At 38.7% G+C, this 24,491-nt stretch overlaps 1 protein-coding gene and 1 long non-coding RNA gene across 7 annotated transcripts in view; one reads left to right on the top strand and one right to left on the bottom strand.

Annotated features, from left to right (window-relative positions):
• COA1 (cytochrome c oxidase assembly factor 1) overlaps positions 1-24,491 on the bottom strand; it is a 135,785-nt gene that overhangs the window by 64,982 nt on the left and 46,312 nt on the right. The window lies entirely within an intron of this gene.
• LOC139439014 (uncharacterized) overlaps positions 1-24,491 on the top strand; it is a 77,773-nt gene that overhangs the window by 33,754 nt on the left and 19,528 nt on the right. Inside the window, exon 2 of the long non-coding RNA XR_011648784.1 lies at positions 10,374-10,473. This is a non-coding gene — a long non-coding RNA (uncharacterized lncRNA). The remainder of the gene's footprint in view (positions 1-10,373; positions 10,474-24,491) is intronic.

Raw genomic sequence — 24,491 nt, 5'->3', positions numbered from 1 at the left:
CAGTGACTATCAGAATTGCCTTAAATAAAGAAGGGATGTGATAATGGCTTCCTAAAGACTTTTAAAAAATATGTCTTCATGTTCCCCCATCTAATGATAGTGCTAACACTTCCATTTTACATATTATAAATCTTCAGCATGTACCATTGACTAATACGGTCTTTGATAAAAATCAAAACTATTCCTAAAATTCTCCTGAGTAAACTTTTCTTCTGTTTGATGTGTTTTATCTTCCCAACAAGACTTTATCTGCAATTAGAAACCCTGTGTAACTGACCTTGTATTCAGTATAACACAACGATTGGCAAGTTTGGAAAACATTTCATACATACATACAAAACAAAGAATTTTTTTCTTGCTATCTCCAAAAGTGAAAAGGGCCTTCTATAAGCTCCACAGCTTTAAGGAAGAGTTAAGGAAATTACCCTAAACAGAAAAAACTCCTGGTGATACTACTATGGGCAGTTTGATAAAAACCACTCCTTGTGTTACAAAAGAATGAACATAGCAACATGCCTTGCCCATAATTTCAGAATGATGTAATCCTAAAGTTGGAGGGTGTGATTTGTAACAAATGGACCTGAGTCAAGGACAAAATTTCCTTGTTGAATAGACTACACTGAGTTAGTCACAGAGGGAGTAAATATGTACAACTCAGTATCAGGGCTTATCTTCAGGACTTTAAAGGGCGAACTTCTCATGACCACCTGAGTTCCAACCAAGCCTGTGCTTTCCACAATTGAACCATGGCGTGACTATTAGGTGTTTTCTAAACTGCTGATAAACTGACAGAATTCTTGGGTGAAGGTAATTTCAAAGGCTAAATGCCATCGTACAAGATTATTTTTCAACAGATAGTACACTTTGCATTTTTCTTAGACACCCCCAACACAGGAGTAGTCCTTGCTTTTTTCTGACCCTACACACATGCTCAATGACATTTAGATGTACCAGGACCCTGCCAGGATATAGAATAAATAAGTGCAAGCCAAATATAGTTACCAGTGCATTCACTTTTTCTCCCCTGCTCAAGGAAAGAAAAAAGTACTACAAGATTAATTGTAGCTTCACCCTAATTTATATTGTAAAAGTAAAGCAACTGCAAATTTTATTCTTCAATTCTTAGATAAAACAAATTTCTTACCACAACAGCTCATGACCACTCACTACTCTAAATTACAAAGGGATAATGTCACAAAGAGAAAAAATCAGATTACACTTTGAGGGAAAAAAAGTACTTGCTACTGCTACATAATTCAGGAAGATTTACATGAAACATTTTATCAAGGAATCCTACACTGAATTCAAGTAAAGCCAGTGGCTAACCTCTACTTCTTGAATGAAATAATTAAAGCACTGCTTTGCTGCTTCCTTTCATTTTAAGAGACCCTGAACAGATTCCTAAAAATTACTACCCATCGGGTCTTACTGCTTCTAAGTCTCACTTTCAGGAGTCCTTGCCCACTCATGAATAAAATGGTAACGAGTAGTCAAAAATGAAATTTTCTGGGAGAAATAAAATGAAACATTTGAAGACAGAACTATTAAAACTTACTTTGTTTTTGAGACTTAAGAAAAGGGTAGGTTGCCCCTCCATCTATCTAATTAAATTTGATTTAAATAGGGGCCATTTTCAATTTGGGATTAAACCTGACTGACTACTGGGAGAAAAACACAACCATTAAAATGAGATGGAAATGCTTTAATGATTTCCATATTCTTGGGAAGAAAACTCTTTGTTTCACTTCCTAATAATTTAATACTTAGTATACTAAAAAGATGAAATTTAGACTATTGAATTATTTGGTTATATAAGAAAACATTTGTTGGTGAACTGTAACTTTCTCCCATGAAAAATGTCACCCCAAGGTATTTAAAAGCTAAGAATAAGCAATTGCCTAGGGATTATTTCTCTCTACATGTTTTATAGGATTACAGCATCACTTGTGCTCTCACCAAGTTGATTTAAACATTAATGAAGTTTCTTATTACCAGTAATGGTGACTGACATTTTACAGACCAACCCTACTATTGAAAACAACTTAAGCTTTATAAAGTTGTTTTTGTTTTGTTTTGTTTTGTCTAGGCCAGTAGGTTATTAAGAAAATGAGAGAAGAGAAATCGGGGAAAATAACAGATTATGGGTCCTAGGTAGAGAGAGGAAAAGGGATGAAAAGAGGTAAAGAGGGCTGATTTACAGACTTCAAATCCCCACTGCAGATTATAAATCCCCACATCTACTTGCGTGCTAATCCTGGCAGGGAGAGAAAAGGCAAAACAGGGCAAGAACAGGGCTAGAACAGGGCAAGGGAAAAAAGGAAAAAAGGGTATAAAGTATTTTAAAACACCTTTTCCAAAGCACTGAAAGACAAGACTACGAAATTACCAAATTAGGGAAGCAGATTTCGCTCAACTGATAGAGCATCCGTCTACCACATGTGAGGTCCAGGGTTCAAATCCAGGGCCTTGTGACCCATGTGATGAGCTGGCCTAAGCGCAGTGCTGATTGCACGCAAGGAGTACCGTGCCACACAGGGGTGACCCCACATAGGGGAGCCCCACGCGCAAGGAGTGCGTCGTGCAAGGAGAGCTGCCCCGTGCAAATAAAAAGCAGCCTGCCCAGGAGTGGCGCTGCACACACTGAGAGGTGACGCAGCAAGATGACACAACAAAAAGAGGCACAGATTCCCGGTGTCGCTGACAAAAATGCAATTGGACACAGAAGAACACACAGTGAATGGACATACAGAGCAGACAACAGGGCAGGGGGGTGGGGGAGGGGGGAGGAGAGAAGAGAAATAAATAAAAGATAAATCTTAAAAAAAAAAGAGCATACAATATTAAAGAACAACTTTATAAGAATAAAAAAAAAAAAGAAATTACCAAATTAAAAGGGAAAGGGGAAGGAAAACAAGCTCTGAAGTCACTTTTGCCCTAAATGGTATTTGCTAATCTTGGAAAATTAGAACCTTTGTTTTGACCAAGTGACCAAGAAGGAAATAAAGTCCAGGGCCATACAATGAGGGACATCTACACCATGTTTAAATACAGAGTCAACTAAAATGGTCATGGTGGCAGGTATTGCCTATCTACTATGCAAATAGTACAAGAGTAAAATAATTAGAACTCTTTCACAACAGAAAGACGAGGCCAAGCCATTATAATTATTTACACCGTGATGTACTGAATCTTTCTCCATATCCCTTCAAAATTTGAAAGTGATCATTGTAGGATAATTTTGGAAAGTTCTACTCTAAACACTCTACTTAGTATATATGTAGAACCTGCTTGTTATACCACAGCAATGATATAAACCGTTTCAAAAGTATGTAGCTTAATTCGTTTCCATATAGGCAAATGAGGGAAATTTTGAAAACATATCTTAACCACTCTAGCTTATATCCTTGAAAACAATGACCAGAAACTCTCCCCCACAAATAAGGACTTCAAATTTAGGAAAGTTGTGTAACTATGGATTCTTCCCCCTTTTACACATCATAATGAACATTTCATTAATAAAGGCAAGCAAAATTCACTGTTCTAACATTACTACGCATCCAAAAAAACAGTTAGTCTACTGAATTTCCCTTAGTTCTAAAAATAATAGCTAACATTTAGTGAGTTCTTACTATGCACCATGTACTGTTCTAAGTGCTTTACATGTATTAACTCATTTCTCTAAGGGAGGCATAATTATTAATATAGATAGGAAATTAAGGGACAAAAAAGTCAAGTAATTTACCAAGGTTTTTGTTCCAGATAGTATTTTTGCATAACAAATTATGCTCAATGTGATGGCTTAAAAATAAACTGATACTTATGAATTCTAGGGGTCAGGAATTTGGAGAGGGCACAGAGGTGATTGCTAGTCTCTGTTGTACAATGTCTGAGCCTTAAGTTGAGAAGATTTGACAACTACAGATGGGTGGGGGGTGGGGTAAGGAGCTGGAGTCATCTGGGGAAACTTTAAATTACCCGTATGAGAGTCGATACTATTTGCTAGAATATCAACTGGAGCTGTCAATTCTAGCACCTACACATAGCCCATCTCTGTAGCTGGGCTTTCTTCACAGCATGGCCCCTTCAGAATAGCAGGTCATCCTACTGGTAGCAAAGAGATCCAAAAGCAGTGTACAACGTAACAAGTTGGAAGTTGCACTGCCTTTTCTGACCTAGCCTCGGACGGTATGTAGCACTTTGGTCATATTTTATTGGTCACAAGCAAGTCATTAACCTTTGCAAATTCAAAAGGAGAGAAGAGAGACACCTCTTCTCAATGGAGGAATGTTAAGGTCGTAGACTACAAAAAGTATGAAGGGAAGGAGGTGTGGCTCAAGCAGTTGAGTGCCGGCCTCCCACATGTGAGGTCCTGGTTTGGCTCCCAGTGCCTCTTAAAAGAAAAAGCAAACAAACAAGGAGAAATAAATAATACATTTCTTTATTTCTGGGGGCACCTGGGCTGAACAGGGACTAAGGAAGCAGTGGTGGTGATCAAAGAAAGCTGTGTGGATAGGGCATTGGATCCAGAGTGCCTATTCTCACCTGCCTGGGCCTCAGTTTCCACATCAGCGCCGGGGAGTCTATGCTCTTCTGGCTGCCAGGGGAGTCTGTGGGCTTGGTGGTGGGCAGCTCTGGGATGCCTTCACAGGCCCTGTCCTGTTGGTTCCATCCCCTTCCCTTCTTTATTGGCCTGGTCTTCACCAAGGCCAGGGAGAGACCTCAGCTTAGGAGTTTCTCCATCCTGCCTGCTTTGTCTTTGAGGAGTCAGTGCTGCAGGGTGTTGTGATCTTGCTTGTCCATTGTCTGGAATTCACTGACACCTTCAACAAACCTAGAAATTCTTTTGCAATGATAGTACCTACATAAAATACAACTCAGGGCCTGAGATTGCAAGTGTGCACACCTTCCTATTCTATCTGCACCCTGGTCACCACTGGACCTATCCCGAAGATCCTGGTGAAAAAGCTGATGTCTGCCTTTTCACATGCAACACCCTCGACCATCCCCATAATCTAGGAGGGCTTCATTGTGTCTGGGGCCCGCTGCCTCCTCAGCGCCCCAATGCAGAAGTTCGTCCCATTCCTGGGGATTCATACCTTCAGGCTCTTCTCTACAACCATCTTAGCCAACGTGGAGCAGGTAGTGACTGGCAACACCACACCACATTTCCTGTCTGCTGCACCAACTATGCAGCCGTGACTGATTGCCGTCCTCATGGAATCAAGCAGACCCAATAACTGCATTCCTGATCAGGGCACATGCACCAGTAGCTCCAGCCTCACGGCCGCTGCAGAAACACCTTCCAATGCAAGGACACAGCCCTCAGCACCTACACGGTCACCTATACGATCTTACATGACTCTGAAGTTCAGTGCGGAAGGCTCCAGCCTGGTCTAGCCTTCACTCTGGTTCGACTAGTTCATTGGTTACCTGACCCATGTGGCCATTGTCACTTTCCTTATCACCCACCAGAGCCGGCTGCCCTCTGGCTGAAGGCTCTTCCTCTGGAAGGACCTGAGTCAAGCTCCCCACCATGGATGGCCCCCTCAGAAAGATCCCAAGGCCCGCAGGCACATTCAACACCAGCACCGCTCACTCCATCCAAGCCACAGAACCATGCTGCCCTGATGACCTGATCCCCAGCTGCCTATCCCCTGCACCTCCACCATGTGTCTGTCACCCCGCATACCCTGTCCTTGATTGTGATTAGACCCTATGCTCTGCAGCTGCCTCTGCCCACATCAACCCCCAGCCAGGGCCCCTCGTTGCTTCTAATGGGACTGGGGGGGAAGGGGCCAGGTGAGGTGGTGGACTTGGCCTAAAGCTGCCCACGTCTCTGCTGTGGAACCTGTATACCCCCAGCCACTCCCCATGTGCAATCTCTTCCCCACTTTCCCCTAACTCCCTATTTTTTAAAAAATAAACTTAGACTATACAAATGTTACATAAAAAATATAGGGGATTTCCAAATGCCCCGCTTTCCACATCTCCCACATATTCCCATATTAACAACATTCTTCATTAGTGAGGCACATTCACTGTAATTGAAAAACACATTTTGGAGCACTGCCACTAAGTGTAGATTAAGTTTACACTGTAGTTTATTTACACTCTCTCCCACCCAATTCTATAGGTTATGGAAAGATTTATAATGACCTCTATCTGTCGTTGCAATGTCATTCAGGACAAGTCCCAAGTCCTAAAAATACCCCATATTACACCTATTTTCCTCCCTCCCTGTCTTGAGAACCTCCAGTGGCCACTGCCTCCACATCAATGATATAATTTCTTCCATTGCTACAATCACAATAAGCCTATAGTAAAATACCAGTAAGTCTACTTCAGTTCATAGTTCATTCCCCAATCCTCAGGATTCTGAATTGGTGATGTCCACTCCACTTCTAATTGAGAAGGGACTGTGATCCCATGGGGCTGATGGATGGGATTCTCGTTTGCAGTTGTAGATTCTCTGGAGTTCCTTACATGGTCATTATACATCATCACCTCCTTGTTAATTGTCCTGGATGAGATCAAGGAACTGGGAGAGTAGGTGTTGCAATTCTGTTGAGTCAGGGCCCAGCTGGCACATGGACAGCCCAAAGATTTAAGACTCTTGGATATACGCCTACTAACTCTAGTATTAATTATAGGTTCAGATAGAAGGACAGAAGAGCCATGTGTAGGGAAACCACAACTGAGTCCAACTCTGTCACTCTGGGGCACATAAATTCCAAAGTAAGGCTCACTGACAAGGCACCAAACTCCTGAGCTACCTGCCCTGACTATAGTGTCTGGACGTCTCCAGTGTCCTCAGGAACCTTGCTATTGGGGGTAATATCTAGTTTGGCAGTCAAACAGATCCTGCTGAGACATGCATAAGCATAACCTCTGGAATGACCCCCCAACTCACACTGAAGTCTCTTAGCCATATAAACTCATTTGTCTTTACTTTTCCCCCTTTTAGTCAAGGTCTTTTTTCAGTTGCATTGCTAGTTGGGGCATGGTAGTAATTTCTTGGTGCCAGAGAGGCTCATCCCTAGGCTAACTCCCTATTTTTGCAAGGCTTGCTCATCCCTAGGCTAACTCCCTATTTTTGCAAGGCTTGGGGGTTCAGGGTACTGTGTCTCTGATTATGCCCAGGTTACCCCAAACCTGCTATTTATTAGGGGTGCGGGGATGGGCTTTTTCTTTCTTGAAACCTGCCTCTTTTGTACACTGCCCCCAAATCCCAGCCCCATTCAGATATGCCACTTTCCTGACCCCTCCCATTTTAATAAAGCCCTGGCTTCCCTTCTTTAAAGAAACACTAGCATAGGGTTAGAAAATACTAGTGCAGCCATCTTTGGAAAATACCATAGGCCACCATCTTATAGAGGAGATCTGCAGCATAGGCTTTTTTGTTATTTATTGAATTTATTTTATTTTTATTAAATTGTCTTTTTTTTAAGATACATAGATGACAAAAAATGTTACATTCAAAAATATAAGAGGTTCCCACATACCCCACACCCCACTCCCGCACTCCTCCCACATCAAAAACCTCTTTCATCAGTGAGGCATATTCATTGCATTTGGTGAAGACATTTTGAAGCACTGCTGCACCACATGGATTATAGTTTACATTGTAGTTTACATTCTTGGAGCACAGGCTCTTAACTACCATACGTCACTATTTTCTCAAAAGTGGCATTCTTTTTAGCACAAAACAGCAATGTTCTTGACCTGATGTGAAAATTTTAGGAAAAACTGTAATGCCATTCCATTCAGAATCTAGAATAGAAAAAAGGATCCAGCGGAGACTCAGTCCTATAGAAATTCCTATAGGCAACATTCCCTAAAGTAAAAGAAAGTAAAGTACATTCCACCAGTAAAAGAAAAAGCATGTTTCCTGTCATCTCCCCACCATGACAGTTTCCAGTAGTGGCAGGTCTATCACAGAAACCCCTGTGAATGCTTCTGGAGGAGGCAAAGGGATGCCCATGTATATGCTACTTTCACAGACTTGACTTTGGTCACCTTACCATCAACTGGTGCCCAATATTACAGACCCAACCCAAATCAGACCTTGATTTGCAGTCTCATTAAAAGAAATCAACAAATCTTTCATAGATAGGGAATCTATAATCCTAAGAGCAACTTAACCCTCTATTTCACATATATTAATACTTAATCAAAGCACACTATTAATTCCTCTGCCAATTTCAAATGGATTGGAAAAACTAGAGTGGATCTGAGAGAGCTGGAGAATCACGCTATGAAGAAATTCTCCAGTGTTAAATCTTCCAGAATCAGAGAGCTGGGAAAAAGCCAGGCAAATGAAAGGTGGCAGACTGTCTCTATGGATTAAAAACATCACTCCACGTTAGCCACCAAAAGAGGTTGATGTTTTAAAGTGGCAGTTATTACTTGGGTTGAGAACAAATACTTCCCATTAACAGTTCTTCAGAATACCTTGCTCTTAGAACCCCAGAGATAACAAGGAATTTCCATTAAATCTGGTTGTTAAAGATAACAAAACCAGTACTTTTAATGAAGGCTTGGTTGATATAAAGGAAAAAATTCAGATTACCTCCTCTCTACTTTGGTTTACACACTTGGTAAAAGTATGAAAACAAAAGTTCTGATGCTTTTGTGGTTTATATACAGGGAAACATTATTGAAAAATAGCATATTTGGTTAAGTATTACTTATTTGAAAATATTGGTTTAACAGTAATTTTTAAATGGAAAACTGCTTTTCAGGTTTAACTCTGTTTATTTCAAATATTCAAGTCAAACTTTTATTCTGAACAAAATTTCAATTTATACAAATAATGTGGGCTGGACTATTAAAACATTAAAACAACCAAACCAAAAGTAGATGAGACACTTCATGAATAAGCTCCCTATTAACACTGCCTAAGTAGATTTTTCCTGAGGTACTGCATTCTAGCTGAGCCTGGCTTTGTTTCTTTCGATAAATTAGAGAAGGGAAAAGGGAAGGGAGGGGTAGATGACAAGCACTCAGTCCATACCAGACTGCCATATGTCACTTTTTGTCCTTGACTGGCTCATTGATTATTCATGAATTAACTACCTGAAAAGTGCTATATTTATCTTTACAGCAGGACTGACAATTCAGTTCCAAGTATGTCTGCCTTAGTTTACAATGAGACATACAATTCTGGAGAAAAGGTATTAAAAAAGACACTGATATAATATAGGTGAGTTTTCATGTTGACACTGACCTGTGCCTTATTATTTTTAAATAATTATAAAATCAAAGGAAAAACGAATTACTCTCGGCTTTTAGAGCCTTTGGCCTCTAATGATTTCTATAGGGGCCTCAAACAAACCCTATTTCCTCCTACATTTTTGTTATCGATGGTCTTACTGTTTCCATTTCTTTTCTACTGTTTCTGTTTCTGGCAATATATTCTACTATTAACTTACCTGCTCAAAGCTACCTGATTCCAACCATTGCTTCCCCAGGATACATTACATCACCTCTAGCTCAGAATTTGCCTAGAGTTTTCTTTTCCCATCTACAGTAATTGCCAGAAAGATTTCATAAGTCATTCAAATTCCAACTTATTTGCCAGCATCTGGAAAAGACAAATTTTTTAAAAAGCATACAAAGAGACACTGAGCATTCATTACTGCCGCACAAGAAGATAAGGAAAACAAGCTTTTCAAGTACTTTGTTGGCTTCAAGCTTAAAACTACCACCACAAACCCACAATATTTGTGCTGAGAGAGAAAGATCAGAGGGAGAGAATAAATGAAAAATGTACCTAAATCCTGATCAAAACGGCAGCATCCCTGGAAAATTTCCCTTAGAGATAGCTAAATAAAAGGACAGATTAAATTTGCTTTGAGTTCTGGAGGATGATAAAGTCTAGAGAAAGACTCCACAAAGGCTGAACGGAAAAAAAAAAAAGGATGGACTTGCCAGTCTGATCCCTCTCACAAATAAGGACATAGCTCCAGTCCTGGCACCTGCTGCTGTGCGCACTGACCACAGAGCCATCCACGGCAGCACATTCAGGCATGCGGACCCACACACATTCAGGCCTAGGGAACCACACACGTTCAGGCATGGGGACCCAAGGCTACCAAGACCCAAAGCGGGGCACTAGCAATGGGCATGCATGCACATACAGTCCCCCAGAAACCAACCCTGTGTCGAGCAAGTATTTCGGTGCCATTTTCCCAACAGCATGTGCTCACTTGTATCTCTGTGCCACATTTAAACTAATGTATGTACATTGTGTTTGGGACATAATGCTATTACATACTTAATAGACAACAGTATAGGGTAAATGTAACTTTTATATGCACTAGGAAGCTAAAAAATTCATGTGACTTGCTATTGTGATATTTGTTTTATTGCAGTGGTCTGGAGCCAACCCCACAATATCTTTGAGGTACGCTTGTATAAAAACAAAAAGAACAGACCAGTATTCCCAGGACAGAGGACAGGAAGTACTCTGAGGTATGACTGTACTGATTCAATCTCTTTACTAGTTACTGTTTGTTGAGATCTATTTTTTGTATTGAGTCACTGTTGGTAGTTTGTGTGCTTCTAAGAATTTGTGTATTTCATCTAGGATATCTACTTTGTTGGCATACAAATGTTCATAATATCTTCTTTGGATTCTTTGCACTTCTGTGGCATTAGTAGTAATTTTCCCCTTTTCATTCCTGATTTTAGTTATTTGCATCTTCTTTTTTGTCAGTCTAGCTAAAGGTTTGTTGATTTTATTTTGATGTGCTAACTCTGGAAGTCAACTTCTCTCTCCAGACTAGGGTTTTACTGTAGATTATGTGTTAAGGCTCTTCTTCCATGCTTGGTCTAGTTTAACTTGTACCTCCTGAGCAGCCCGTATTTAATAGTTCAGATTATCTCAGGTGTTTCTGCACCTGCCTCTTGCCCTGGCATGCACAATAATTTTTTAAGATTACCCTAGTATGTATAACTGTTTCCCCTCCAGGACAGGATTTCCTTCCCACTGTTCTTCTCATGGGAGTCTTGAGCTGTTCTCTTTGTTTTGATACAGGCATATGTAAGATATAGAAAGACAAAATATTATTAAGAGAAAATTAGCTACAGGACAGGCAGAAACAGTCTGGAAAAAAATCTTCTAGGATTTAGGATACCAGGGGAAGGCTGGACCCTGCCCAAAAGAGAGAGGGACAAAAGAAAAGAATTGCCACAGCAAAACTGTGAGTCAGAAGCAGCTGCTGCTACTGCGGGAACCTCCCCCGACTAAAAACAACTGAATTCTCAGGCCTCTGGGTTGACAGTTACAAAGGGAGGTCCAGGGATTCCCCTCCCCAGGAAAGGGGAGAGAGAAGGGCCGTGCCATTGTTTGCCTTGGGAACCAGCTAGAGACTAAAGATATCCAGGACTAAAGAGATCAGACACTCTCAATCTCCCTCTCTACTAACCAGGACTGGTGTTGAGGACTCAGAGTGGAGTGAGGTGAGGTGGAGTGGAGGTATTTCCTACCTGGGAAAAAGAAGGGGGCTGCCAGGAAAGGATGGAGAACTGTCTCTTTCTCTGAGAAAGTTTGTATTGCCAGGTTCTTAGCCTACAGGCAGGAACCTGTATCCCATTGATCCAGTCTGTGTTGCAGCAAGCACACTCCACCCAGGCACTGAACTGAGGGCTGCCTAGAGCACCATCTGTTGGCAGAACAAGGAAGCGCACATAACGAAAAAGTAAATTAGAAAGCCTTTATTCTGGCCTTTATAGCCTCCTTCCCCAAGGCCCTAGAAAGTGGGTCTGCAACCCATTACTGGATCCAGGGCCCAGTTTTGAGCAAATAACAGAGAAAACCCAAAAGACCCAGGTTGAACCAAGAATCAAAGAATAGCAGTAAGACACATCCTCCCACCACTAAAACCCTAGAAAGAAAGAAATTGAGCATCTGAGTAAACTCACCATTCTAATCAGATGCCTAGACATCAGCAAAAAATTAAAAGCCATAAGAAAAAAATGGAAAACATGGCCCAATAAAAGGAATATATCAAACCCCAGAAGAGATGCAGGGTTTGAGACAACTAATTAAAGAGATGCACACAAATTTCAAAAATCAAATTAGTGAGTTGAAAGACAAAATGAGTAAAGAGATAAATGATATCAAGAAGACATTGAACAAGCACAAAGAAGAACTTGAAAATCTGAAAAGAACAATGGCACAGCTCATGGGAATAAAAGACATACTAGGTAAGATAAAAAATACATTAGATATACCAAATACCATTGATTGTCCACTTTGGATGAATTGTATGCTTTATTAATACATATCAATAAAATTGATACATTAAAAAAATTTACAAACATACAACAGCAGACTAGAAATGATAGAAGAAATAATAAGTGATACCAAGGACAGAACAGCTGAAATTGAAGAGAGAAAAAAGAATGGAAAAAATTGAGCAGGGGCTCAGGGAGTTGAATGACAGCACGAAACACAATGTACATATCATGGGAGTTCCAGAAGGAGAAGAGAAGGGAAAAGGAGGAAAAAGAGTATTTGAGGAAATAATGGCTGAAAATTTCCCAACTCTCATGAAAGAAATGAACTTATATGTCTAAGAAGAGCAGGTTACCCAAATCAGAATAAATCCGAATAGACCCACTCAAAATGTCAAACATGAAATATAAAGAGAAAATTCTGAGAGCAGCAAGGGAGAAACGAACCATCATGTGCAAGGAACGCCTAGTAAGACTTAATGCAGATTTCTCATCAGAAACCATGGAGGGAAGAAGACAGTGATATGATACAATTAGGATATTGGAAGAGAAAAATTGCCAGCCAAGAATTCTTTATCCAGAAAAATTGTCCTTCCTTCAAATATAAAGTCAGTATAAAATATTCACAAACAGAAACTAAGAGAATTCGTTAAAAAAAAATCCACCTTTGTAGGAAATACTAAAGGATGCCTTAGAATCTGAATGAAAAAGATAGGAGAGAGAGAGGTTTGGAGGAGAGTAAAGAAGAAAAAATAGCAGAAAGGATAACCAAAAGAGTAAAAAAAAAAACAGACAAAAATATGATGACATATGAAAACCAAAGAATAAAGTGGTAGAAGTAAATAATGCATTTACAGTAATATCACTGAATGTGAATGGATTAAACTCCATTCACTGACAGAACGGACATGAGCCAGACAGAACGGACATGAGCCAATCATATGCTTTCAAGAAACTCACCTTAGACCCAGGGATACAAACTGACAAAAAGTGAAAGGTTGGAAAAAGACAGTACACGCAAATAGTAACCAAAAAAGAGCAGGAGAAGCTCTTTACTTTAAATGCAAACTTTAAATGCAAAAAGTTAGAAGAGATACAGAAGGCCATTATATATTAATAAAAGGGACAATCCACCAGGAAGAAATAAGAGTCATAAATATCTATGCACTTAACCCGGGTGCCCCCAAAATACATAGGCAAACTCTGGCAAAACTGAAGGGAGAAATAGACAACTCTACAATAATCATTGGAGACTTCAACACACCACTCACATCATTAGACAAAACAACTAGAGAGAAGATCAATAAGAAACAGAGAATCTGAACAATATGATGAATGAGTTAGACCTAACAAACATATACAGAATATTGCAGGCAAAGTCAGCAGGTTATACATTCTTCTCAAGTGCCCATGGATTTTTCTCCAGGACAGGCCACATGTTAGGTCACAGTGCAGCTCTCAAGAAATAAAAAAAGACTGAAATTATACAAATCCCTTCTCAGATCATAACGCAATGGAAATCAACAATAGATGGGAAAGAGGTAAATTCACAAATGTGTGGAGGCTAAAAAAGCACATGTCAGTGGGTCAAGAAGAAATTGCAAGTGAAATCAGTAAATATATTGAGATAGATGAAAATGAGAACATAACTTATTAAAACTTACGGGATACAGCAAAGGCAGTCTTGAGAGGGAAATTTACAGCCCTAAAGGTCTATATTTAAAAAGAAGAAAGAGCCTAAATCAAAGATCTAACTGAACAACTAGAGAAACTAGAAAAAGAGGAGCTAAACAATCCCAAAGCAAGCAGAAGGAAAGAAATGATAAAGATTAGAGCAGAAATAAATGAAACTGAGAACAACAACCAAGAAAATGGAGAAAATTAACAAAATCAAAAGCTAGTTCTTGAGAAGATCAATAAAATTGACAAACCCCAGCTAGATTAAGGAAGGAAAAAAGAAAGAAGATGTAATAAAGATAATCAGAAATGAAAGAGGGAAGTTATGAATGAACCCACAGAAATAAAAAGGATCACGAGAGGATATTATGAGAAACTTTATGCCAACACACTAGACTACCTAGATGAAATGGACCAATTCCTAGAAATGCACAAACAACCTACACTGATGCTACAAGAAATACAAGAACTTCACAAACCTATCACATTTAAAGAGATTGAACCTGTCATCAAAAATCTCCCAAAAAAGAAAAGTCCAGGACCAGAGGGTTTCATAGTGAACTCTACCAAGCATTTCAAAAGAATTAACACCAACTTTGTTAAAACTCCTCCAAAAAATTGAAGAGGCGGGAAAATTAGCAAACATATTTTATGAAGCCAACATCACATTAAAAGAAAAGAAATATACAGACTAATGAACATAGATGTAAAAATTCTCAACAAAATACTTGCAAATTGAATCCAACAGCATATCAAAAGACTTATACATCACAACCAGGTGGGATTTATTCCTAGTATGCAAGTCTGGCTCAACATAAGAAAATCAATTAACGTAATACACCACATTAACAAAATGAAGGAAAAAATCACATGATAATCTCAACTGATGAAGAAAAGACATTCGACAAAATCCAGCATCGTTTCTTGATAAAAAGACTTCAAAAGATAGGAATAAAAGGAAAATTCTTCCATATGATAAAAGGCATATATGAAAAACCCAAAGCCAACATTGTACTCAATAGGGAAAAGTTGAAAGCTTTTCCCCTAAGATCAGGAACAAGACAAAGATGTCCACTGTCACCATTGTCATTCAACATCTAGTAGAGCAATCAGAAAAAAGAAAAAAATTAAAGGCATCCAAATAGGAAAAGAGGAACCAAAACTCTTACTATTTGCGGATGGCATGATCCTGTATTTAGAAAATTCTGAAATGTTTACCACAAAGCTACTTGAAATAATACATGAGATGACCAAAGTGGAAGGATATAAGATCAACATGCAAAAGTCATCAATGTTTTCGGATGCTAGTACTGAGCAATCTGAAGATGAAAATCAGGGGAAAAATTCCATTTCCAGTAGCAAGAAAAAGACTGAAATACCTTGGAATCAATTTAATCAAAGAAATACAGGACCTATATGCAGAAAACTACAAAACAATGCTAAAAGCAATCAATGAAAACCTAACCAAATGGAAAGACATTCCATGCTCATGGATGGGATGACTAAATATTATGAAGATGTTCAATCCTACTCAAATTGATTTATAGATTCAATGCAATACCAATCAGAATTCCAATAGCCTATTTTATAGAAATATAAAAGGCAATTACCAAATTCATTTGGAAGGAAAAGTGCACCTGAATAGCCAAAAGCATTCTAAAAGAGAAGAGAGACAGAGGAATTTCACTGCCTGAACCTGAACCATATTACAAAGCTATAGTGATCAAAACGGTATGGTATTGGCATAAAGAAAGACACATTGATCAGTGGAATAGAATTGGGAGACCAAAAATAAACCCTCACCTCTACAGCCAACTGGTTTTTGACAAACCTATCAAGTCCATGTTAAAGGGAAAAAACAGCCTCTTCAACAAATATCGCTGGAAAAAAAAAATGGATATCCATAACCAAAAGAATGAAAGAGGACCCCTATCTCACTCCCTATACAAGAATCAACTCAAAATGGATCAAAAACCTAAATATAAAAGCCAGGACCATATAACTACTAGAAGAAAATGTAAGGAAACATCTTAAAAACCTTGAGGTAGGTAGTAGTTTCTTGGACCTTACTCCCAAAGCATGTTAAACAAAAGAAAAAATAGATAAATGGGACCTCCACAAAATTAAACTCTTATGCACCGCACAGGACTTTGTCAAAAGGGTGAAAAGGAAGCCGACTCAATGGGAGAAAATATTTGGAAATCACATGTCTGATAAGGGCTTAATATCCATGATATATACAGGTCAACAATAAAAAGACAGGGAAGCGGACTTGGCCCAATGGATAGGGCATCCACCTACCACATGGGAGGTCCGCAGTTCAAACCCTGGGCCAACTTGACCCATGTGGAGCTGGCCCATGCGCAGTGCTGATGTGCGCAAGGAGTGCCCTGCCACGCAGGAGTGTCCCCCATGTAGGGGAGCCCCACGCGCAAGGAGTAAGCCCTGTAAGGAGAGCCGCCCAGGGTGAAAGAAAGTGCAGCCTTGCTCAAGAATGGCGCCACACACATGGAGAGCTGACACAAGATGATCCAACAAAAGGAAACTGATAAGGATAGTGCCACTGATAAGGATAGAAGCGGTCACAGAAGAACACCCAGCCAAAGGACACAGAACAGACAACTGGGGGCAGGGAGGGAAGAGAGAGAAATAAATAAAAAATAAATCTTTAAAAAAAAACAACAATAAAAAGACAAATGACCCGATTGAAAAATGGGCAAAAGACTTGAATAGATATTTGTCCAAAGAAGAAATACAAATGGAAAAAAACACACGAAAAAATGTTCAACATCAGTAATGATTAGGGAAATGCAAATCAAAACTACAATGAGATATCATTTCACACCTATCAGAATGGCCACTATTAAAAAGACAGAGAACTACAAGAGTTAGAGAGATGTGAAGAGATAGGAATATTTATTCACTGTTGGTGGGAATGCAGAATGGTACAACCTTTGTGGAGGACTGTTTGGCAGTTGAAGATGAATATAGATTTGCCGCGTGACCCTGCAATACCACTGCTCGGTATTTACCCAGAAGAACTGAGAGTAGTGTCATGAACAGACATCTGTACACTGATGTTCATAGCAGTGTTATTCACAATTGCCAAAAGCTGGAAACAACCCAGGTGTCCATCAACTGATGATGGATTAACATACTGTGGTGTATTCACACAATGGAATATTATGCAGTTATAATGAAGTTGTCAAACATATGACAACATGGATGAACCTGAAGGATAATACGTTGAGTGAAGCAAGAAACAGAACAAATAGTGTATAACTGTGCTACTATGAACAGAATAAATTGTGTAACATATTGCATGATTCCATTTAAATATAATGTAAATATAAATCAATTAATAAAAATGAAGTTAGAGTAGTAGTTATGTAGGGCTGGAGAAGGCATGCTAAGGGATGTGGAGTTTTTCTTTTTGGGATAATGAAATGGTTCTAAAATTTTTTTGTAGTGATGAATGCACAATATTGTGATTATACTAAAAGTCACTGATAATACACTATGGATACACCATATGGTATGTGAATATATCTCAATAAAACTCCTTAATAAATAAATAATTGTGCAAGAAAAGCCAGAAATAGCAGCTATGGTATTGTACAGCAGAAGAAACAGAAAGACTGAGAGGTGAAGAATTTTTGTTTTTCTGTTTTTTATTATCATTGAAAAAATTAAAATGTTCTAATAATGATTGAAGTGATGAATTCACAACTTTGTGATTAAACCAAATACCACTGATTGTACACTTTGGATGAATTCTATCCATACATATTAATCAATATGTATCAATAAAATTGATATGTTAAAAAATAATCTAGGGAATGTATAACAGTGATTTCAGTGGCAGATGAAGATTGTGGTTAGTAATAAATAAGAACAAATATAAGAAATATAAGAATGGTCTTCTTTTAAAAAATCTATGAATATAGTAATACATGTGGTAATTATAGCTAATATCACTTATGGATGAAATTTAATGGTAATATTTTAATATTTTACAACAAGGGCAAGAAGATATTTTTCCAATACTAAGAGACAACAATAGGGGGGTATAGGATTTTATTTTTGGAATAATGAAAATGTTCTAAAATTGACTAAGGTGATGACAGCACAACTCTGTGATGAAAATGAAAACCATTGAGTGTACATTTAGAATGGATTGTACAAATCATGGGACTTGTGTAACACAGGGAATCCAGTGGTGGAAGATGGACTATGGTAGCAGAACAAATATGAGAATGTTCTTTCATGAATTACAACAAATATGTAATACTAATATAGAATATTAATAATCAGGTGGATTGGAGGGAAAAAAAGTAAGGTATGGGCAACAGTAGTAATATTTTGACAATGCTCTTTCATAGTTTATAACAAATGTTTCATAACAATGCAAGGTGGTGGTGGTAGGGAGATATATGGGAATCTTGTAATGATGATATGCATGTTTGTTTTGTAAATTCACCAATTTTATACATTTATTGCTTATATATGTTCATGCATGAAGGACATACTTCGGTAAAATTTTATTTAAAAAAAAAGAACTTTATCAAGAAATTAAAAAGACAACCTATAAATACTTGGAAACCACTCCTTCAACCTAACAACAAAAAGACAAACAATACAATTTAAAAATGGGCAAAAGACCTGACTAGACATTCCCCAAATAAGACATACAAATGGCCAATAAGTTCATAAGACATCCTCAACTTCATTAGTCATCAGGGAAATGCAAATCAAAACTATGATGAAATATCATCTCACATTGACTAGAATGGCTAATTTTTTTTTTTTAATGGAAAACAAGAGTTGAAGAGGATGTAGAAAAATATGAATACTTGAACACTGGTGGTGGGAATGTAAAATCGTGTAGCCACTATGGAAAAGTCTAGTGATTCCTTAGAAAGTTAGGTATAGAATTACCATATAACCTGGAAAATCCACCTCTAGGTACATACCTGTAAGAAATAAAAGCAGGAACTCAAACAGCTATTTGCACACCAATGTTTTTAGCAGCATTATTCTCAATTGCCAAAAGGTAGAAGCAACCCCAGTGTCCATCAACAGATGAATGGATAAACGTGGTATATACATAGAATGGAATATTATAGAGCCCTAAAAAGGAATGACACTCTGATGCATATATTCCAGACCTGGATGAACCTTGAAGTCATCATGTAGAGTGAAATAAGCCAGACCAAAAAATGGTCAAATATTTCACGATCACACTTATATAAATAAGCATAATATGTAAGTTCTTAAAGTTAGAAACTAAAATACAGGTTCCAGGGGCTAGCTGAGGGAGGGGAAGGGAAGACAATAATTAATAGGTATGGCATTACCGTTTGGGGTGATGACAATGGGTAATGGTGATAGAGGCACAACTTCATGAATGTAGTTAACACCACTGAATTGCATATGTGAAAAGGGATAAAAAGGGAAATTTTAGGATGTATGTAAAAAACACAGCTATATATCTGTATCATAAAAATTATTTGAATAGATTCAATAATTTTAAAAAAGCACAGTGAGAGTTATACTCCAAAATTACAGGCATTTTCAAGTTGTATGATAGTAAACAAAAGCAAAAAATGTACACTAAAAGAAATTTTCCCTAGAGGTGCTCAATAATAATTTTGGCAAGAAAATTCAAAATGCATGGTAAACATTCTTTAACAGTTAACTCTTGAAGATGAAGACATAATCCAAAGAGAAAATAGCACTTCATAAACAGTTCCAACAAGTCACGGATTCCTCCATGTTTTAACTCAATTTATTTCTGGGGGTTCCTGGAAACTAAAAATCTCTTTATAATTCAAGAATGTTGCTAAGACTTGTACCTCCATTAACAGACAAGAAAATGAAGCAGAGACAGTCTTGGTGTTACAGAACTCCACCATGATGTAAGACTAAGTCATCAAATTCCTAAAGTAATTAAAGAATGAGGTCAAGATTAATGCCTGAGTAAACAAAAGAAAAAATATTCAAATACACTTTAATGCTTTTATAATTGAAAGAAAACAATCTTTAATTGAAGAGACACCCATGTTCGTGTATGGCTCTTTTACAGGAATATCACCTTCCACAAACCCCTAACCAGTTAGTTCCTTCTGTAATCCATAATTTTGTCAAATGCATCAAGACTCATTCAGACACCCAGGATAAAAACCTGGGCATCTTCTAGCACCCTTCCTTGATGTCACACACAAGAACAAAAATAGACCCAAAAAACCAAAACAAGGTGGAAATTGGCTGTATTCTCACAAAAAAGAGGCCCAGAGAAAGTCAGTCCATGGTATGGAAGTTCATAGTATCAGGGCTCTTTCCACTTGATGACCAGCCATTCTCAACAGGTGCCTTCCATTTCATGGTCCAAGATGACACAAGCTCCTGCTATCACGTGCACATAATAGCCAGTAGAAAAGAGGTGAAGGGCCCAATTTTTTCCATGACATTTTCTAGAACTGCACACAATGCTCCCATGTTCATCTCACTAGTCTGAATTTAGCCATATAGCCACAACAAGCTACAAAAAGAACTTGAAAATGAAATAATTTCAATGGGCAACAAAGTGCCCAACTAAAAATTAGGGTTCTGTTACACAAAGGAAAAAGAAAATGGATGCGGGGATTGGCACAGTCTCCATGATATCTCTCCTAGCCCACACAACCAAGTCTTCTCAGTTCTTCACCATTATTTACCTAAGAACACCCAATGCTCATGGTTGTAATTCACATCATCATCAACTTTGGCTTAGTTTACAGCATCCTAATAATGATCTAGGTAGAAATGAGCTGTTTCATTTGGGCACAGAAACTACAAAACCTATACCAATCATACTATTCCATGCAAAAAGATGGAAAGAATCATCTCAGTAGAGGCATCATGTCTTCTCCTTCAGGTTCATGTACACCATCAAGGCAAAGGAGCTCTCCTTTCTTCTTTTTTTGTCATTTATTTATTTTTTAATGTTACATTCAAAAAATGAGGTCCCCATTATCCTCCCACCCCCCTTACCCCACTCCTCCTACAACAACAACCTCCTCCAACATCATGGGACACTCACTGCACTTGGTGAACACATCTCTGAGCACTGCTGCGCCACACGGTCAATGGTTCACATTTAAGTTTACACTCTCCCCTAGTCCACCCCATGGGCCATGGGAGGACACACAATGCCCAGTAACTGTCCCCGCAGTACCACCCAGGGCAACTCCAAGCCCTGAAAATGCCCCCACATCACATCTCTTCTTCCCACTCCCCACCCCCAGCAGCCATCATGGCCGCTTTCTCCACCTCAACGCCACATTTACTTCCATCACTAATCACAACAATTCCAGAATAGAGCATTAGCAAGTACACTCCAATCCATACTCCACTCCTCCATTCTGTGGACCCTGGGATGGCTATGTCCACTCCACCTCTGTATTAAAAGGGTGCTTAGATTCCACTTGGATGATGGATGCAGTTCTCCTGTTTGCAGTTGTAGGCACTCTTGGCTCCCTGGTGTGGTGGTTGATCTTCACTTCTTTGTTAGCTGGCTGGGGTAAGTGCAATAAACCACAGTGTAAGAGTTGCAAGTCTGTTGAGGTTCAGGGCTTGGCTATCACATGGACAGTCCAGAGATTCAGGTCCCCTGAGTATACACTAAACCCCAGTGCCAACCACAGGTCTGGTAAAAGTGACAGGAGAAGTGAACAAAGATTACATCTGAGTCCAACTCCATCAAACTCAGGAACACAAATCCAAAGTAGGGCCAACTGACATGGCACTGAACTCCATCTGCCATGACCATGGAACCTGTGGGTCTCTGTAGCCCTCACAAGAACCAATACCTGGGGTTGTATCTACTTTAGGTGTCTCTGGGACTCTGCTGAGGTGTGCATAAGGGCGACCCCTCTGATGACCTCCCGGCTCTTTTTTGGAGACTCATAGCCATATAAACTCAGCTTCCTTTCCATTTCCCACTTTTATTCAAGGTCAAAATGCATTTTTAACTCCTGATATTACATGTAGGCTGAGATATTCTGTTGGTCTGAGTTGACCCTTTTATTCAAGGTCGTTCTCCAGCCACATCATAAGCTGGTACTTGGTAGTAATTCCTCGGTGTCAGGGACACTCATCCCCGGGAGTCACGTCCCACACTGGGCAGGGAGGCAATGTATTTACATGCTGAGTTTGGCTTCGAGACTGGCCATATTTGAGCAACATGGAGGCTTCCAGGAGGTAACTCTTAGGCACCCTGCAGCTCTAGGCCTAATTCTTATTTCAGGCTCTCCCTTCTTCTATGAAATCACTTTAAGGCTCTTAGAGGCAAGGTGGAAGGATTGACTGCAATCTGGTATCTGTGCGGTTCCTGGAGAATTATGCTAGGGTTCAGTGGTCAAAGACAAGGGTCCTCACGCAGCAGGAGATCTATATATCAGAAAACACTTTCCAGAATGCAGAAAGATGGGCTAAACTAAAAAAAAAAAAAAAAAAAATTAACAACCTAGAATCCTACACCCAGCAAAAACAACTTTCAAAAATGAAGGTAAATGAAATGCTTTTCCATATAAAAGCTGAAATAACGCATTGAAAGCAGATACTAAAAAGGTTTTCTGGCAGAAAGAAAATAATACTGGATGGAAAACTGTAAGTACAAAAGGAAATAAGAAGACCTGAAATGAAATATGGATACACTTTTCTCATATTTAACCTCTTCAAAAGTTAATTGGCTATTTAAAGCAAAAGTAGTAATGGTGTATTATGGGGTTTATGACATGTTGAAGTAAAAATATGTGGTAAAAATAGCACAAAGGACGGTAATGGGAATAGAATGGAAGTATATTATTGTAGGGATTTTAAGTGAAATAAATATTACTTAAAGATAAAATTTATAACTTAGAGTGCAATAAAGTTTGAGTAGCTGCTAAAAATAATAAATAATATGAGATATAGCTAATAAGCCAATAATATAGATAAAATTATCTCTCTCACACACAAATACTCTATTAATCCAAAGAAGGCAGGGAAAAAGGCAGGACATAGAGAAAACATACAGCAAGATAGTATATTTAAATTTGATCATGTTGATTATCAAATTAAATGTAAATCACTAAACACTGGGTTTGAAAGGCAGAATTAGTTCATGATAATGAACTTGTATTTTTCAGGTCTACAAAGACATGGAATATCTTCTTCCATATATAATAATTGCCTGGATATAGGGAAGTAGTTAATTCCTATTACATGAGGTCCTCACTTCACAGGGGACCAAGAAATTTTTCATCAATAATAATTTTCCTGCCAGAGAAGAAGGAAATGCAGACGTCAGAATCACGGATTCTTCCCTTCTGGTGACCCTAACATACAATCTGCTGAGGAGAAAAGAATTTGCAGTGAATTCAAACCTCCCAACTACATAGTTATTTTAATTCTAAAAGGCTGGGGAATTCAGTTGTCATAGCTAATATCATAGCACGTTAACCTAGTAAAGCTTCTGCAAAATTGAACCCCTAACACCAATTAATTCTATGACAGCCACTGGGCAATTAGGCCAAACTTGGTGTTGCATCAAGTCAAGGATTATACCATTTGCAGGAGTTAGCTGATGACTGTGTAGGCTTCATCTTCACAAACTGGGCCATCAGCTGCTAAGTCAGCCTAATAAAATTAGGTAACCAGGGAATGGCCAGCAGCTGCCTCCCCTGTCAAGTGAGAAATAAGATTTGTGTTTTAGTCTCTTCATAAATTGCAAAGCCATAAGCAGCTGCATTTGTAGCCATACAGGTAGTTTCCTCAGTAAGCATTACAAGGCGACAAAGGTAATTTCTTTAAGGTGTGAGAGCAGGGCACTTAAGAGTACTGGATCAGTGTTTGACACATTCCTGGAATGTGGCACCAACAGCAGAATATGGTTTCAAAATATTATGTAGCCTTTTAAAAATTACAACAAAACAAAACATAGGACTGCACAACACAAGCCTGCTATATATTTATACGTTTATAGTACAATTATAAAAATGTTCTTTCTTGAATTATAAGAAATGTACCATGCTAATGAAAGGTGTTAATAATAGAGTGGTATATGGGAACTCTGTATTTAGGCATGATTTGTCTATAAACCTACAACTTCTCTCATTAAAAAAATTTAAGCAGCCCCTTTCAACATTGGTTGCATTTTGTAAAGCCAATGTGCAAATGCCAAGGCGCTGTGAGGAAGGTCATGGTAGATTGAGAATGGAGATTCTCATAGCGGCTGCTGCATCCAAGGATCTAGGTGAGAAACATGGAGCCAGGATAGGTGATAAACCAATGCAATAATCAGTTGTTGAGGAAAGAGAGAGCCAAGTTGGGTCTTTTTCTGAGAAGTATAAGTGTTTATATTAGTTTTCTATGGCTTCTGTAACAAATTGCCACAAACTTCGTGGATTAAAAAAATTCAAATTTATTATCTTACAGCACTGTTTATCCAAAGTCCAATATGACTTTCACTGGGCTAATAAGACTGAGGTGTCAACAGGGTGTATTCTTTTCTGAGAGCTTTCGGGGTGAATTTGTTTCTTTACCTTTCCAAC

The sequence above is a fragment of the Dasypus novemcinctus genome, chromosome 5 (genome assembly GCF_030445035.2).
Source record: "Dasypus novemcinctus isolate mDasNov1 chromosome 5, mDasNov1.1.hap2, whole genome shotgun sequence".
Classification (NCBI taxonomy): domain Eukaryota; kingdom Metazoa; phylum Chordata; class Mammalia; order Cingulata; family Dasypodidae; genus Dasypus; species Dasypus novemcinctus.
The sequence above is the reverse complement of the archived record's forward strand: the minus strand, read 5'-3'. Positions and strand labels throughout refer to the sequence as shown.